Below are 18,574 nucleotides of genomic sequence, written 5' to 3' on the forward strand. Positions count from 1 at the left end.
AAATGCCAAGTAATTGTTTATAGCCCGCACCTCCGGAGGGATCGAATTACACAGTTTCGGAGCCAGATACCTGAAGGAGTGGCCTCCCGCTCTGCTCCTTCTGATTTTAATGGTGCAGGCAAGGTGGAGGTCCGCTGAACGGAGGGCACGTGTGGGGACATAAGAGGAGCACAGACTTCGCAAGATAGGGGGACCAGAACAATGGAAAATGTTATGTAGTAGGCAGAGGGCCTTAAACTGGATTCGTTGTGTCACCGGTAACCAGTGTAAGCACCGCAGAATGTGAGACATATGACAGTATTTAGGCAGCACAAACAAAATGCGGGCCGCAGCATTTTGGGCCCTTTGGAGTCTGTTAATAACTGTCTGGTTGGAGCCCAACAATAGAACATTGCAGTAATCTATATGTGATAGAACAAGGGCTTGGACAATGGTCTGGCGTACAGGAGTATCGAAGAAACCCAGAATAGGTTTAAGCGACCGTAGGCGTCCATAGCATACGCCAGCCACTCTTTTCGGGTGTGACTCTAGGGAAAGTGAGTCATCCATAGTCACACCCAGGCTTTTTACTTCCATCTTGGGGACGGGGGTAGGACCCAGGGTGAAGGGCCACCAGCGATCATCCCATTTGTGTGTTTCCTTGCCGATCAAAAGTACCTCCGTTTTTGAAGAGTTCAACTGCAGGCAGTTCATGGTCATCCAGCTAGAGATGGCCAGAATGTCATCTTGAAATTTGGCTTGATCAGTTTCGATGTCATTAGAAAAGGAAAAAATCAACTGCGTATCGTCTGTGTAAGAAGTTAATTTGATCTTACGTTCTTTGGCCAACACTGCCAAAGGGCGGACGTATACGTTGAATAACGTGGGGCTGAGTAAGATTCTATGGGAGACCGTGTCAAACGCCGCACTCAAATCCAGCAGGACCAGAGCTGACGTGCCACCCAGATCTTGTGTCGCCCTTAGTTGTTCAGTGACGGCCAACAGGGCGGACTCCGTACTGTGGTTAGGCCGGAATCCGTTTTGTGATTCATCTAGAATTCCATTGCTCTCCAAATAATTGGTCAAGATGTCATTCACATGTGCTTCCGCCACCATGGCCAAATAGGGGAGCAAAGAGATGGGTCTAAAACTTTCTGGCCTGGAGGGGTCTAAGGTAGGCTTTTTTAGTAGAGGGACAACTTTAGCATGTTTCCACGATTTTGGGATGATGGAACACTGAAGGGATCTAGTGATCAGCTCCCGACCCTCTGCCAAGATGGAATCTTGAAATAGATTAAACATTTCAGGTTTAACAGGGTCCTCCGGGGATCCAGCCAAAAGTTCCATAGTGGTCTGTGAGATAGAAGAGATGGTAAGGAGGGAATAAGGGAGTTCAGGTGAGTCTAAGATTTGGTGTGGGGTCGGAATAGACTTATCAGATTTAAATGAATTATAGATCCCTTGAACTTTACTGACAAAAAACCCAGCAATCTCTTCACATTGTAGGTCAGATGTTATTGTACAGTTACATCCCCCCGGTGACTTAGTCATGTCCTTCACGAAGGAAAAGATGGTCTTAGATCGATTTGTACTGGAACTGATCAATTCCGAATAATAATTGGCCTTAACTTTCTTTATAAGTTTGTGGTAGGCTTTGGTAGCTGATCTGAAATTGGCTTTCGCCAGGGGGTCGTAAGATCGCCTCCAGGTACGCTCTAATAGCTTACATTGCTTTTTCTGATCAGCCAAAGCCCTAGAGTACCTAGGGTGGGATTGTTCTCGCTTGGGCCTGGACAGTTTCTTAGGAATGAGATAGTCAAGAGACGAGTTGACCCAGTCTCTATAGACTTTATCGGTTTCCTCCAGATCTTCGGGCCACTCTGGGTGGGAGTTTCTCAGACTAGTCTCAAACAAAGTGCCATCCAGTTTGTGCCAAGGGCGCCTCCAAAGGGGCGGGAGGGGTTGTTTCCTGGAGCTGGCTGGAATCTTGATACAAATTTGAACCAGAAAGTGATCTGACCAACTGAGGGGACTAGGGGTGGAGGACGAGATGCCAGGAATGTTTGAAAACACCGGGTCAAGCAGATGGCCAGCCAAGTGAGATGACCCTTTGACTAGCTGAATGAGTTGGCAGGCCTCAAGATTACCCAAAAGCTCTCGTACCGCAGGGGACTCATCGCACTCAAGATGGAAATTCAAAGCCCCTAATATGCTAAAGTTTGCAGATTGCAACTCTAGCATAGAAATAGTAGAAACCAGAGATTCCTGGAAAGCGCTAGCGGGGCCCGGGGGGCGATAGATCAGGAGTCCTGTGAGGGTAAAGGTGTCTGAGACCTTTATTTTAAAAAGGGCACATTCACAGTTGACTATGTTAATGGGAGAGAAAGAGCAGGAATAAATGGATTTAAAAATCACAGCTATACCATCCCCTCTTTTCTTAGGTCTATTCTGGGTATGTATCAAATAGACAGGGGGTAATGTCAGAGTCAAAATGGCCGCGGAATCATTTGTAAGCCATGTTTCTGTTAAAAATAGTAGATCAGGCGAATGATCTACCAAAAGGTCATGGACATCCTCATGGTGCCTAACTAGAGACCTACAGTTCAGGCTCAGTACTTTTAAATTCATGACCTTATCAGGCGGTGCAGCCCCTGGGACTTCAGTGGCCATGAAACCACAATGTAAGCATCGTAAGCACTGAGCGCCTGAATGCAATACATGGGTCGCGCATGCAACCTCACAACGGAGGGCAAGTAGTTCCTCCCTGGCGTAAGGGGCCATGTACAGTCAAACTCGACCAGTGGTTCTGGCAACAGGCGACGGACTAGCGCAGATGGGCGCAGACGGGCTCGACTTTGGCGACCCGCCGGCTACCCGCCGCGCGCGTCCGCTGCGCGGGAAGATGTGGATTAGCCTAAATAGGCACCGTCCCCGCCTTTAGCAAAGAAAACACCCTCAGGGGGGGTGCCTAAGGTCATGACCGCCCTCCACAACAAACGGCACTTGCCGCGGTGGAACGAGGCGCCGACCGGAAAGGAGCAGGTAAGATCAGCAAGTTGAAATAAGGTTAAAATATACACAAGTAAACACGATTTGTGAAATGTGACAACGAAATCAAACCACCAAAAAACGAGAGTGAAACTTACGAGTAAAACTAGTGTAACGAGAAAAATGAATTTATACTGCGTGATGTGTCGCAAAGTGTCGAAAAGCAAATTACAAAATAAAATAAAATAAATGTAAATAAATGGGGAATCAACACATAACAGCAAATATAAAATCAGCAAATGTAAGCAAACATATTGTGCAATATACACAAAAAATACTTTCAGAGGGAAATCGAATAGGCCATATTACAATGCTATGAAAGTTCGTATGGGATTAAAGAACACAAGAGAGTTTGATTCTATCATTCATCCCAGCAGGATGCATGGAATTTAGTTTTTTTATCCCCAAAAATTCAGATTTTAGTCGTTGTTTCACTGGATCCATGTCGCAGCGCTGTGGAAGTACCTCTAGTATGGTGAATTTGATTTGAGATATCTGATGTTTAGCTTCCGACCAATGTGCGGCTGCTGTAGATTTCATGTTCTGCAAAGGTATATTGCTTTTATGTTCTGACATGCGAACTTTGATTTTTCTCTCAGTTTGACCAACATAGATTTTGCCGCAGGGGCATTTGATAGCGTACACTACATTTCTTGTGTCGCATGTGCCAGAGTATTGAAGCTTGATCTAGTAACCTTTGGTAGGATGCATAAATATATTTCCAACAAATGACGTTGTTTCAGTGTACACAGTTTTGGCATTTAGACATTCCTTTATGTTTGATAACTTAATTTTTGGATGTGGTCAAAATTTCTTTCAAATTTTTTGATCTTGGGAAGGCGAAGGTTATCTGTTCACTATATAGATTTTGTAGATCTGGTTCTATTGTTATGAGTGCCCAACGGCGGTTAATTATACTTTTGATGATTTGTGCCTCCGTAGAAAATTTTAATACGCAAACAGTTTTTTTCTTTGCTTTGTGGATGGATGATTCTAATAGTTTTTCTCTGGATAATTTATTAACTCTTTGAATGGATTCCTCCAAAACTTCTTTTGGATAGCCTCTCTGAGGGATGTATGACATTACCACGCATACATTTACAACGCCTACCTTTACCACACAATTTTTACAACGCAGGAACCATTACAACGAACTACCATTACAACGCATTTTTTTACAACGCAATACCTTTACAACGCATACCATTACAACGTAAGTATTGGTAAGTATATAAAAAAACATTTAATGTAATTATTTAAAATTAATTTAATCTATTTTAATTTAATATTATTTTTAATTTATTTTTATCCTGTACCCAAAAATGGTAAGTATATAATATTTTTTTTAATGTAATTAATTCAAATGTATTTACCCTGTACCCTTGTACCCCAAAACCCAAACCTAGCCCTGAACCCTAAAAATACCCCTTTACCCCAAAACCCAAACCTAGCCCTGAACCCTAAAAATACCCCTTTACCCAAAAACCCAAACCTGGCCCTGAACCCTAAAAATACCCCTTTACCCAAAAACCCAAACCTAACCCTGAACCCTAAAAATACCCCTTTACCCAAAAACCCAAACCTAGCCCTGAACCCTAAAAATACCCCTTTACCCAAAAACCCAAACCTATCCCTGAACCCTAAAAATACCCCTTTAGCCAAAAACCCAAATCTAGCCCTGAACCCTAAAAATACCCCTTTACCCAAAAACCCAAACCTGGCCCTGAACCCTAAAAATACCCCTTTACCCAGAAACCCAAACCTAGCCCTGAACCCTAAAAATACCCCTTTACCCAAAAACCTAAACCTGGCCCTGAACCCTAAAAATACCCCTTTACCCAAAAACCCAAACCTAGCCCTGAACCCTAAAAATACCCCTTTACCCAAAAACCCAAACCTGGCCCTGAACCCTAAAAATACCCCTTTACCCAAAAACCCAAACCTAGCCCTGAACCCTAATAATACCCCGTTACCATAAAACCCAAACCTAGCCCTGAACCCTAAAAATACCCTTACGTTGTAATGGTATGCGTTGTAAAGGTATTGCGTTGTAAAAAACTGCGTTGTAATGGTAGTTCGTTGTAATGGATCCTGCGTTGTAAAAGTCACGTTGTAAAAGTAGTCCGTTGTAAAAGTTGCGTTGTAACGGTTGTTTACCTCTCTGAGAATATTTGATCATTTGTTCATTGATGGATTCTTCCAAAGTTTTTGGATCTGAGGTGATCCTCTTGAGTCTAATAAATTGTGATGTAGGGAGATGTTATTTTAATGATCCAGGATGAAAGCTCTGAAATAAAAGACTGGAGTTTCTGTCAGTTGCTTTTTTGAATACTTTAGTGTGCAATTTATGGTTTTCAATGTTGATTTGGACATCAAGGAACGCTATAGAGTCCTTTTTGATGGTATGTGTGAATTTGATTCTTTCATTGTGAGTATTAATCTTGGCAATGCTATTTTTCAGTTGTTCTCTGTTGCCTTTCCAAATCAGGAATATGTTGTCAATATAACGTTTAAATGTGATTACATTTGTTGTCCATTGTGGGTTGTTCAAAATATGATCAGTTTCAAATTTAGACATGAACAGGTTGGCATACGAGGGTGCCCCCCGAAGCCCATTGACGTGCCGTTGCATTTGTTGTAAAAGTTGCTTTGCCATTCGAAATAACTATGGTACAATGCGAAATGCATTAACTCAATGAGAAACACTTTGTTGACCTCTAGATCTTCTTCTTTCAGTAAGCTCCATTCTAGGGCTTCAAGGCCCTCATTGTGCGGGATTGAAGTATATAATGCTTCAACATCTACCGTACATAGCCAGTATTCGGTTTTGCTGTCTAACTCGATGGTTTTAAGAAGGTTCAAAAATGAAGTTGTGTCTTTGATATATGTAGCGCACTTTTGCACTATTGGTTGTAAATACCAATCTACATATTTACCAATAGATTCTGAGATAGAACCACTGGCTGACACAATGGGTCTAAAGGGTGATACTTTAGCATCCTTATGTATCTTTGGTAACATGTATAGCTTAGGTCTGCGTGGAATATTGGTTTTGAGGAACTTATGTGTTTTGTCATTTATCCACTCCATTTCTAAGGCTTGATTCAGTATTTGTGTAATAATTTTTTGGTATTCTTCTGTGGGATCATTATCGAGAAGCATATAGATATCTTTATTGCTAACATGTGCATTGACACTTGTTTCATAAAAAGTAGTATCCATTACTATGAGTGCTCCTCCTTTATCCGCTCTTTGGAACGTTAAACTAGAATCTCTTGAAAGGTTTTTTAGAGTACTCCATTCTTTCGGTGACAAGTTCATTTTTCTAGGTTTAGAGAAGTTAATCTTCTATATTTCAGTGAGAACTGATCTTTCAAATGCCTCAATAGTGTAGAACCGTAGCCTTAGGGCCCGGTGGCGCAGGGTACGCCTGAAATCCCCGGGATTCACCTGCCTTGTCAAATACTCTTCGTCTGGCGTAGAAGATGGTATTTATTAGCTGCAGCTAGTAAAGTGGTCTTAGAAGTCGTCAGTACAACGAGGTTCAAAAGAGACTGCCACTTAACTCCGTGGCGCACAGGTTTATATATGGTACAATACAATGCAAAATGCAATCACACAAGAGCAAGAGACATAAACAAATGTTATAAACAATGCCTTCAGCCCAAAGTAACTCAAGTTTCCCGGTTGCGTTTGTTACTCGACCCCTTAAGCAAAACATCGAGTGAATCCACACAATTTGGTTTACAAGCAGAGAAAACACAGCTGTATGTGTTAGAAGAATAGTCGTGAAACAGGAGAATACATGAGACATGTAGCGAAGGACAGCAGATAAGATAACCTGGAGGAAAGAATGGAGTGAGCCAACAAATAGTCCGGACGGGGATTAATCAGCTCAGACAGGAATTAGTGTACTCGGCCAGACCCTGACACTCGCCGGTAAACATGAGCAAAGAAGCCACCTGACACGTGAATGCAGAAATGACAAAAACATCGCGTTTGCCGCGCTGCCTGAGAGAGGGCAACACAAAATGGCGGCGATTACAAAATGGAGGCTGAGCACGAACGAATTCGTAATTTACAGAACCTCAATAGTCTTATGTGAAAACGGTGGACAAAAATTGCTTTTGGGTTTGAATTCTTTCGAAATCTTTTCTGCAGTGTTATCTGTGGCGGATTGAGGTCCTCTGAAGAAATATCTAAGTTTCAGTAATCTGAAAAATTTAAATAGAGCAACTTCTGTTTCTGGTAAGTTCGATTTGTATGTGGGGACAAAAGAAGTTCCCTTGTTTAAAACGGCTGTTTGTGCTTTTGTCAATTGTTTTGAAGAGATATTAATCACTAGGTCACTTTTGTTCGACTCCTTGTTAATCTTTTTGCACATTCTTCCTCGCTTTCTTTTGCTCCTCCTTGTTTTTCTGTAGGTGGTGCATTGGCGGCTGGGCTTATCTCTAAAAAAGCCGTTTTTTGTGCTGTATTGGGTTGTGTTTGTTTTTCAATTGATTTAGGGGCACTGCTGATTGGTTTCCTTGTTTCTGATTTGTCTGTGTCTGAAACAACACTTTCTTGTGATGAATTTGTGCTTGGTTTAAATTGTGGTTGTTGCCATTTTTTCTGGTGGTAAATTTCGGCCCTTGTATAGACTTCGTCTAGTATATAGTCAATCGTATCGCGTCTATACTTTCTCACTTTGCGATCATTAACTTCTTTTGCGTATTAGTCAAGTTTCATGTTGATGTCTTCCAAGATAGTTTGTAAATCAGGGAGTTTATTCAGCTCTTTTTTAATACCTTCCAGTTCTTCTTTAAGGGCTAGATGTAGGTAATTCCGATTTACCTACTCTTAAATACCGAATTTTACTGATTCGGTATTTAAGAGTAGGTAAATAGGAAGGAGGCAGATGTAGCTAATTTTAAATTCAGAATTACCGAATCTGTAACATTCGTTATTTACCGATTCTGTAAATACAGAATCGGTATCTCCCGTTGATTCCTATGGGCTTTGAAGCCCATAGGAATCAATGGGAAATACCGATTCTGTATTTACAGAATCGGTAAATACCGAATCTTACAAGGGTGCAGGGGGTGTCACTTAGACACCCTCTAGCACCCCTAGTACAGGCTTCTGTGACATGTGGCACACATACATGCCCTAAAGGCATGTCTGTGTGTCACATTGCACAGGTGTGCATGCACATATGTGCATGGTCACCTGAATTCGGTATTTTACCACACAATAGGATTGTGTGGTAAAATACCGACTCTTAAGGGCCTGTGGCACTCTTTGAGGTGCCACCTACATCTGGATTTACAGAATCTGTAAATTTACCGATTCTGTATTTTACCGATTCGGTAAATTTACAGATTCGGTGAATTTACAGATTCTGTAAATCTCAAGCCCCCTACATGCCAAACACCAAATACCGGTCGGTAACGGCCGAAATCGGCCGTTACCGACCGGTGTTTGCTCTCCTACATCTGGCCCCTAGTTCCTTAAGGACTTTTGAGAGTTCTTCTATAATCAGTAAGATAAGATCTGGATCAATTCATTATCTGGACTCTATGCAAAAGCACAGAAGAGATATTAAAAGCTTTGCAATTCATCCCTCATTTGGGATCCCTGGCATTATTTTTTAAAAGAACATGCCATGCTAGGCTTATGGGTGAATATGTCTCTTCCATATTAATAAGTTCTGCAATATTTTCTTGGCAGAGTAGAGGAGAGGTATAATTCTGGTAGCCATCCCACAGCATCAGAAATCAAAATATTCAATAAATGCAAATAATTGGATGCAAGAATGCTTACCCACCAAGTAGAATGACGTCAATGTTGTGAGATAAAGGCATAAACACTCCCTTTGTGGGTTACGTTCAAAACAATAAGAAGGGTGATGTCTCATTTTTTGAGGTACTTAGGTATAGCAGCTTAACCACCTTCTTTACCCACCATCTCTTACTTTGCAGACACTCTGAACAGGTTTTTTGCACCGTTTGCATAGCACAATCTCCAGATAATTAGGAAAAATAACCGTTCTTCATATTTCAAAAGCTTTCTTTTTATAATTATAGTCCGTAGAACTCACATCCCTTCTCCTTTTTCATTCTGGTAGTGTTGCTTTGTGTTACTAGCAACTTTTTTTTTTACAAAATATTGTACAAACGTATGTATGCATGACAATTTAAGAGCACAAACATATGTACACAAGCATATGTTACCAAATCCATGCTCATGCACACACAGGCACACATATATACAAACAGTCATGTGCATGTACACACACACGTGGACACACACTGATTTAGGTGAACTAACCACATTACATCTACAGTGCTTTGATTATTGGGTCTGTTGTTTGCACTTCCTGTATAATCTTGCACTGTTTAGCACGTGGCCATCTACAACCAATCAGCCCAAAGGTACCCAACGTGATCCTGTACTTTATACTCTCCATGCCTCCAAACCAGACAATGGAGTAGCCAGAAAAAAATAGCCCCCTCTTTTAACTACACTGCTGATTCCAACAAGAAAGTGAAGCATGTCAGTTAAATTCTCAATAGAACAGCTTCCTTGTCTCTTCCATCGATGTGTCTAACCATTCATTCTTTCACACTTCCACCCACCTGCGATTAGCCACTATTTTACCATTACATTCTGTCATCCATCATTCTTTTATCCATCATTCAATCTTTACCCATTCCATCAATTCATCCACTCTGCCATCCATTCATCCATTCTACCATCTGTCTGTCCATCTATCCAACCTCTCTGCCATCCATTCATCCAATGTGTGATCCATACATTCATCCCTACACTAAGCCACACATCCATCTCTTCTGCCATTCATCCATCTATCCATCCACCCCATCCATCCACTCTGCTATTCATCCATTAGTCCACCAACTCTGCTATCCTTTCATCCATTCACCAACTGTGCCATCCATCAGTCCACTCTGCCATCCATCCATCTACCCATCCACTCTGCAATCACCCATCCACCCACTCTGCATGAAAGTCTTATAGTCTGAATTCAGCAGCGTAATAGGACGGAATGTATGAAGCTCTGTGGTTATACTGAATAAGCAGCTACCTATGTTATGGCATCTATTATTGTAATAACTGCACTTTCACAATTGCTTTATTAACCTTCCTGCTTCCTCAAATTTGCTTGAAAATGCACGATTTTTCTTCTCTTTTTTCAAAATTTTCTTGAGGGTTCAGGCTCGCTCGCTGCGCTCGCTACGGTGCAGTATGCAAATCAGTTTACGTCTCACCACTTTCAAATGTCACCAGCCGCCCCTGGCCGTAAGTAGGGCATGAACATCAGCTGGAAGGAGTATGGTAGGATAAAGTCACAAAGGAAACCCTGGTATGGATTGTGGCACTGCTGTGATAGTCAGCAAAATAAAGGTATTACGAAAATGTAGCCTTATTGGCATCTTCAAAATAAACTTAGGAGCACGGCAAATGAAAACTCTGCACAATCGAGGGAAGAGTATGAGCTCTCACAGACACAAGGATTTATTTATGTACAGCTCTAGCATGTTAGGGCCACACATTCAATTGAATGGGCAGATCTCCTTGAAGCTACCTCTATAGAAAGAAGAGTCCTGGCAGGCAACTTAATGACCTCCATTTATAAATAACACACTGGGCTCTTTTAGTAGCCTAAGGAGTGTGAGATAGAGGTGTGGGCCCATTAGAGGATAAAGACAGGTAGACCGAATTGTTGTGCCCTACGGCATTAGCTATAAAGACTATCCAGCAACTCATTAAGTTAAACATAGACCATAGGTCACAGTGTAGTAGGAGATCATGTAAAATGGATGTGGTATTGGATAGTTGCGGCCTAAAATGCAGGAGAGAAAAGGCACTCATTCTTCCTCTCACTAGGTAGCTGTAGTATTATACAGGTACTTTGGTCTGAGGTCCATGATAAAGTGCTATAGGTGTACGGCCTTCTCACACTACATGGTACTCTGTGTTCCAGAACAAAGTTGACATAATTAAAGAAAAGTGATGTGCTTGCTCCCTTTATTTCATTGTCACTAAACAAGATCTAGTCATAGAATGAGGTAACACAAACTGTTTAGCTCAATATGGATGGTGCACATGTGAGACCTAATACACGAGGGTAGAAAAATAAGTATATGCAAGCAGGTGTTGCCCTCGAAATTATGAAGCCCATGGATAGCATACTTCGGCCCTGTTTCGTCTTGTAGGGGCAGGGAGCAAAGGTATATGCCAATGAAAGAGTGTGCCTGCTCAGGACAATCACACCCCCTTCCCTTACACGGATAGCCATAATACTGTATAGAAAACATCTCCTTTATGGTGAAATGGCGGACAAACTGATGTGATGAAAAAATGCATAGTTGATTTATGTTGATAAATGAAAGTTAAAAAAACAAGATTTATTTTCACAAATCAATATTGTCTCAATATAGCTTGAGCCTCCATCACTATGAGAACTGCTGCTAAAGTCATACAGACTTTAGGATCTATTCCAAGACAGGAAGCCTGCCTTAGGCTTGTATGCTAATTCAGTGGTTGCCTAAGAAGGTCATGTTCACATAAAGAAACCAAGATACATTATTTGCTTTTGAGATGCAAGACATCACTGAACTTGGCCTTATAAAGATCTACAGCTAGATTCATCAAGCTTAATTGCGCTCGCAATGGGCCAGATTCTGAGAATCTGGCCCTTTGCGAGTGCAATTTTTGCATTTGGGATTCATCATCCCAAATGCAAAATTCGCTATTACAGAAATCGCACATTTGCGAGGAATTGCATTTAAGGAATCTCTATTTGAGATTCCTTAAATGCAATTCATGAACCATTTTGAAACTGCGAAATCGCAATTTAGGACCGCTATTTACCACGAAGTCAAACCTCGTGGTAAATAGCTAAAACTTAGAAAAATGCATTTAAATGCATTTTTCTAAGTTGCTTGTTACACACACACATGTCCTTTGGACATGTGTGTGCACAACACATGTGTACATTTTCATTTCAGGGGTGCTACAGGGTGTCCTTTGGACACCCCTGCACCCTTGAAATCGCATCCTTATTTGCGATTAGCAAATTGCTAATCGCAAATAAGGAATAACTCCCCATTCATTCCTATGGGCCTTAGGCCCATAGGAATGAATGGGGAGCTATTCAATAAGGAATAACTCCCCATTCATTCCTATGGGCCTTACCCCCACATGCATCATTGTGACATTTTGCACTTCTTAATTTGCGAAAAATAAGGAATCGCAAATTAAGAAGTGCAAAATGCTATGCATCATTATTTTCGGTATTCATTTGTGATTCGGTAAAAATCGCAATTTTTACCGAATCCCAAAGAAATACCGAATTCTTAAGTTAATTTTCGCAATTCCCATTGATTCCTATGGGCCAAAAGGCCCATAGGAGTCAATGCAAATTGCGAGTGGCACTTAGAAAATTTCATGGGTGCAGGGGGGGGTCCAAAGGACCCCCCCATGCACCCCTGAAATGTATTTTTCGCATCATGTTTCACACACACATGTCCTAAGGACATATGTGTGTGAAACATGAATGTTGGAAAAAAAACATTTTCAGCTTTTTAAACACTTTTTCCAAATTTACCGAGTGGTTCAACCACTCGGTAAATTTGGCACCCTAATTGCGATTTTACAGTTTTAAATTTAATGATGCATTGCTTTTAAGAAATCGCACATCTGCGACTTCTTAAAAGCACCCGCAATTTTAGAACTCGCAAACATGTTACGAATTCTAAAATTGCTTCATGCATCCCAAAAAGCATTTTTGCATTCGCAAACGGCCGATTTTAAGGAATCGCACCGTTTGCGACTACAAAAATGCTTGATGCATGTGGGGGCAAGGCCCATAGGAATGAATGGGGAGTTATTCCTTATTTGCGATTAGCAATTTGCTAATCGCAAATAAGGAATGTGTAGGAATCGCCATTTATTTAGCAATTCCTACATGAATCCCGTTTTGCAAGTCCTTAATAGCGATTCCTTATGAATCGCTTTTAAAGACTCGCAAAACGGCCCTTTCATGAATCTAGCTGCTAGATTTTAAGAAACACAAGTTAGACCCAGAATATAATGGTTACATATTCAGGCTTCGCAATAACCCCAAATAGCCTAAGTCCATTGGAGTACCAGATGGGAGTACCGCCAATTATGTCAGACACACATTTTCAAATTCTCTAGCTGCACTACATGCCTAGGCAGGCGGGCAACTAGAGCCAAATTTCAGGGGGGGGCTGAAAAATATTTCGGGGGGGCTAATTCTTCGAACCATAGACAGAGTGGCTGTAAAATGGGGTGAAAACACAACAAAAGCCTCATTTACAAGTAGATGGTCTTTTAAAGACCTGTTAAGTACTCGGTGTGGCTGCAATTAGATTGTTGCCAGACCCCGAAGCTGTCTCTGCCTGGGCTGACTCACACGACGGGAGGGGCTGAAGCCCCGTGAGCCCAATGGGTGTTGCGCGCCTGTGCCTAGGTAATGTACCTTGACAGTCTACCAAAATGTTTTTAATCTCTGAATTGCTTACATACTGTGGCCTCGATTTACTAACAGTTCATGCTGGGTTTACAGTTTTTCCTTACTTGTGTAACCCAAACAAATCAGGATTTGCTTTGGCAAGTTGGCCAAAGTAACGTAATGGAGCCCTGTGCACTTTTTTTGCAACAAGGAGGGGTGTTCCATAGGTGTACATGGGCGTCAGCATGCAGCCACCCATGGGTTTTGATGTTTTGATGCAAAACACCTTCTACTAACAATTGTAATCAGGTATTTGCACCAAAACCTTAGGCCTTCTTGAGATTGACTAAAGAGAAATGGTTTAATTTACCCATACATTTAAACTTTGCATGTGTGCTGCATTGTCCTACACACATACAAAGTGTAGAGCACACAAATCAAAGTGGGAAAAGTATTAATGCACAGTTTGTGTACTGGAAGGCTTCTCCTGGACTTTCTGTGGACCTTTCCCTGACTCACATGACACACAAGTGCCCTGCAAGTAGACAGGAAGCAGAGGGACTTGGTGAGTGCTGCCTTGAGGGTGTTCTGCTTGTTGACTGTGGAGGGGCTGTAGAAGATGCTGTCCAAGAAGAATAGAGGTTCCAGGGGATTGAATAAATATATACACAAAATGCAAAATGACAGTACAAACATATATGAAAAATGAAAATAGGTGCCCACACACAAATTCAAAAATATTCAAATTATTATTAGAAAATGTGTTTTTCAAAGAAATCACAATACAGTATAATCTAATACAAAAAATCAATTCGAGCTCAACATATTACACAAACACATTCCAATATTACACAGTGTTAACAAAAAGAAGAAAAAGGAGGACGGCAAAGGATTTCCGATTTAGTTAAATAATCCACATAAAATGGATTACAGGTAATACTCCATTCCTAGCTTGCCAATAAATCCTCAACGATGTTTCAACACTATCAATTTAAGGGGTCATCACCAGTACAGAAATAATTTTTGAGCAGAAAGCCCAAGAAATGTTCTAGACCTTTAAACACAACAAAAAACGAATCAGTTTGCGTCTCAAGGAAATGTTACTCACAGAACCTGACCACACTGTAGGTGTTCGATTCTCTTAAGAAACAGAAGACCACTAAGTCCAATGACCCATCTCTCTCGTAATAGTCAGAGGAAAAATATTTATTAGACAATCCAAAAGGTTACATCTTCGATATCAAAAACATCAATCTCACAAATCTCAGTTAGGGAACAGACAATATTTATTGACTCAAGGCAACAATAATGTGCCCTGTGACATAAAATTGAGAGCCCAATGTAGCAAGGAGGCCATTAATTTCTTGGATGTGACTATTAGGCATGAAGAAGGGAAAATGTATACGATCTTATACACAAAAGAAACTCAAAGAAATACATTCCTCTGCTATACAAGCCACCAACAACTTGGTTTAAAAGACAATGTACTGTTTAGTCAATTTCTACGTTTACGTAGGAATTGTACTAAAAAAAAGAGGACTATTTTGTCAACTCTAATAAATTAATCAAAAAATGTAAAGACCGAAAATACCCATACTGACTACTAAGACGTGCAATGAAGACAGCTAGTACACACCAAGGGGGTCGCTCCTAATACCCAGAAAAAAACGATCGACAGATCGTCTAGCATGTGTAACCACTTTTAATACTGTGATATCAGATGTTAAGAAGATAATACGGAAACACTGGTGATCTGTTTCTTTCATAAATCCACTCAGAGATGAGAGATAAGGATCTGTATGAACAGAATTACAATTAAAACCATTCTGAGACTTTCTAGAACAAAAAGAATAAAGAAAATATATAGAAAAAAGATTTTTAATTATATTCTGTTGATAAATATCACACAGCATTGAAAAAGTCACTGGATGACGAAACACGTGCCGGCTATTGTCCAGTATTAAAGAATTCATTTTTGAAATATGAAGGTACTAAAAAACATTCAATTGATTACATCTGCAATAAAGAAAACTCTTCTGTTCAACACAAGTCCTTACTGTTTGTACCTTATATTTTTTTTCAAAATACTTAGTGCTATGGTTTTCCTATTTTGTAATGCTTACCCATTGGGTCTATAGGTCCAACATGAACTCACACCTTTGGTAGTAGGGTGTGGGATAACTTTAATAGGACAATCCAAAATGTACTTCTGATTTCATTACATTGTACCCACTGATATTGTGTGTTATAATGACGTGTGATTGTCAGACCACTACTACCTTTAGTCTATAGCTAATAAATGTTGTAAGGAATGAGGGCATATCATGAGTAGACAAAAGGTTTATTACAAGTTAACAGGTACCTTAAAGCTCACCATTGATAAAGAAAACAGTGGTCCTAGACAATCCTAACTATACTCAATGTGTGTCTGTAAAAGAGTATACTATGAAAACAATTCATATAAGCGAAATTATACAGTCTAGAGGCACATTCAAAAAGGCAATGAAAACATCAAATCATAAATTATGGGCCACCAAAAATTAATTAAATTGCAAACATCAATTTATTTTCACGCTGAGTATTATTCATAGAATGAAATAGATATGTAGAGGCATAGTATGCAGCATGTGATATTGACACAGTTTATTTTCAAGGGGAAAAGGAAGGTGTGAAAGTAAGTGCTCATGTGGAGAATAGAAAATGGAGATGAAGATCATCAAGCAGCATATAGGAAACAATTCAAATATGTTGTGGCAACTGGGATCCGGCAAGATTTCCTGACAGGGCCGGTATCCCTACAATATTAGGCCTACCCCTGTATTCAATTTCATTTTCTGTTAGTTATTTTACAATTTGTGTCACAGTGCAGCTTCATTTGTGGCTGGGATATGAGGGGAGTAAATGTTGGGTGTAGGCCCACTTGGGGTTTGTCGACGTTTTGACTCTAACGCAAAAGGGTAAGTAGACTCCTCTGCTGCGGGTCTTCCTCAGGACAGGGAAGGGGACCTGAAAATTAACCATAGAGTCAAAAGGGTGGCCAGGTAGAAGTAAAGTGCCAAGTAAATTACCCCCAATTTGGTGGTTGTTGAGTTAATGTGCCAGCATGAGGGCCTATGGATCACCGCCATGCTTAAAAACAAATAATTGCTAACCCAGAGCGAAGGTCGTGGTGAGACAAACTCATGAGATTACTTCATGATCGTGTTGCGAATAGTTCAAAATTCATTCTTCAAAATCCTGTGGATTCATCAGGGTCGGGGAATAATCACCCCACAGTGCTCAGAAGCATTAAAAGAAAGGGATGGAACAGTAGAACAAACTCAGGTGTATACAACAGGACACGGTGAGACAACGAGCACCGGCACACACAGTAAACTCACCCACCGGGATGGAGCCGTGTGAGACCTTCTTTCCAAATGCTGCAGTGAGTGCATTCAAATTCAGTAAAAAGGGAGTGGTAGGTTTCAATAATTAGAAAAAGGAGAACTGTCGTCGGTTAAGAAATGCCCATTGTATCCATATACCTTTTGATACGGGAAACATCCTTTACGACGCAACTTTTACCACGCAGTGTCTTTACAACGCAGGTTTTTCAATGCAAGTCATTACAACGAATTGCGCTGGGAGGCGCTCTAGGATAGGTAATAGTTTAATTTACTATCCAACACCTTCCCTACTATCCACGGGGAGTGGATTTGAAATAGTAAATTAAACTATTCACTATCCAGCACCCCCCAACGCAAGTCATTGTAACGACTTGCGTTGAAAAACCTGCGTTCTAAAAGCATGCGTGGTAAAAGCATGCGTTGTAACAACGTACATCCTTTTGATACTGGATCTTGTCAAACGCGGAGACGTGCCGCATCCGTTGGCGTCTCAGAAGCTACAAGAATGACGAGTATCCAGCCGCTTGTTAAATAAGCCAGCGTGCATGTTGCCGAATGGAGCGCACTGTTTACAGCTGTTACGCTCTGATATGTTTAGGTGAAGACAGACTCAATTGAAGGCGCGAGCTACAGTCGGGCTCGTCCGGTGTAGGAAAGGAGACTAGGGAGGGCTACAATTACCCCGTATGGCATCGCTAAAAGGGCAAGATGTGTCGAACCTCATGGGGGCATAAACTGAGTGCTAGACATACATAGAGTGTTATATTTTGTGATACAGTAAAACAAACTATAGGTGGTGAAAATATAAACATCAGATTTCATCATACAAACATATTCAATACAATATATACAATATATTTAAACAGTATATTTAAAATGCAGAAAAGGTGCTGTACAATATATATATACAAGTGAATGACTCTAGCCATTATGCAGGATAGAGATTTGTCTAGTAATCTCCTCATACTCTTTGAGGCCCTTTGTGCAGTGTCAAAAATATGTATCCATTTACATTCACGGGTGTTCAAGATGTTAGCAAAATTACCACCCCGTGGGTTGGTCCGAACTTTATCAACACCCACCAACTCAGACTCTCTGCCGAGTGTCCAAAGGTGTTGAAGTGTTCGGCAAGAGGGCACCGTGGACATTACAGCGTATCCTGCTACAGTGCTGCAAGATACGAGATTTGATTTTCTGCACAGTTTGCCCAATGTAAAGAAAATCACAAGGACAAACTAGAGCATAAATTACACCAGCAGAGTTACAAATGGTGTGTTGTCTCATGGTATGTACATAGTTGTTATATGTACATTGCTTCAGTTCTTTGGTAAGAGGGCACTCCTTACATTCCCCGCATTTGTAATGTCCCAGGACTAGTGGGATATTCCAGAGTATAGTTTGACTTTCTCTAGGTTTCATAGGTAATAATGATTTGACCACATAGGCCCAGATTCATCAAACAAAAATCCGCTCGCAAAGGGGCAGATTCTCAGAATCTGCCCCTTTGCGAGCGGTATTTTTGCATTTGGGATGCATCATCCCAAATGCAAAAATCGCAATTTTAGAAAGTGCTAAATTGCGATTATTTGCATTTAAGGAATCTCAAATTGAGATTCCTTAAATGCAATGCATGAAAGTTTTTAAAATAGCGAATTCGCTAATAGGGCACACAAATTAC

This window comes from Lissotriton helveticus, chromosome 1_1 (genome assembly GCF_964261635.1).
Source record: "Lissotriton helveticus chromosome 1_1, aLisHel1.1, whole genome shotgun sequence".
Lineage (NCBI taxonomy): Eukaryota > Metazoa > Chordata > Amphibia > Caudata > Salamandridae > Lissotriton > Lissotriton helveticus.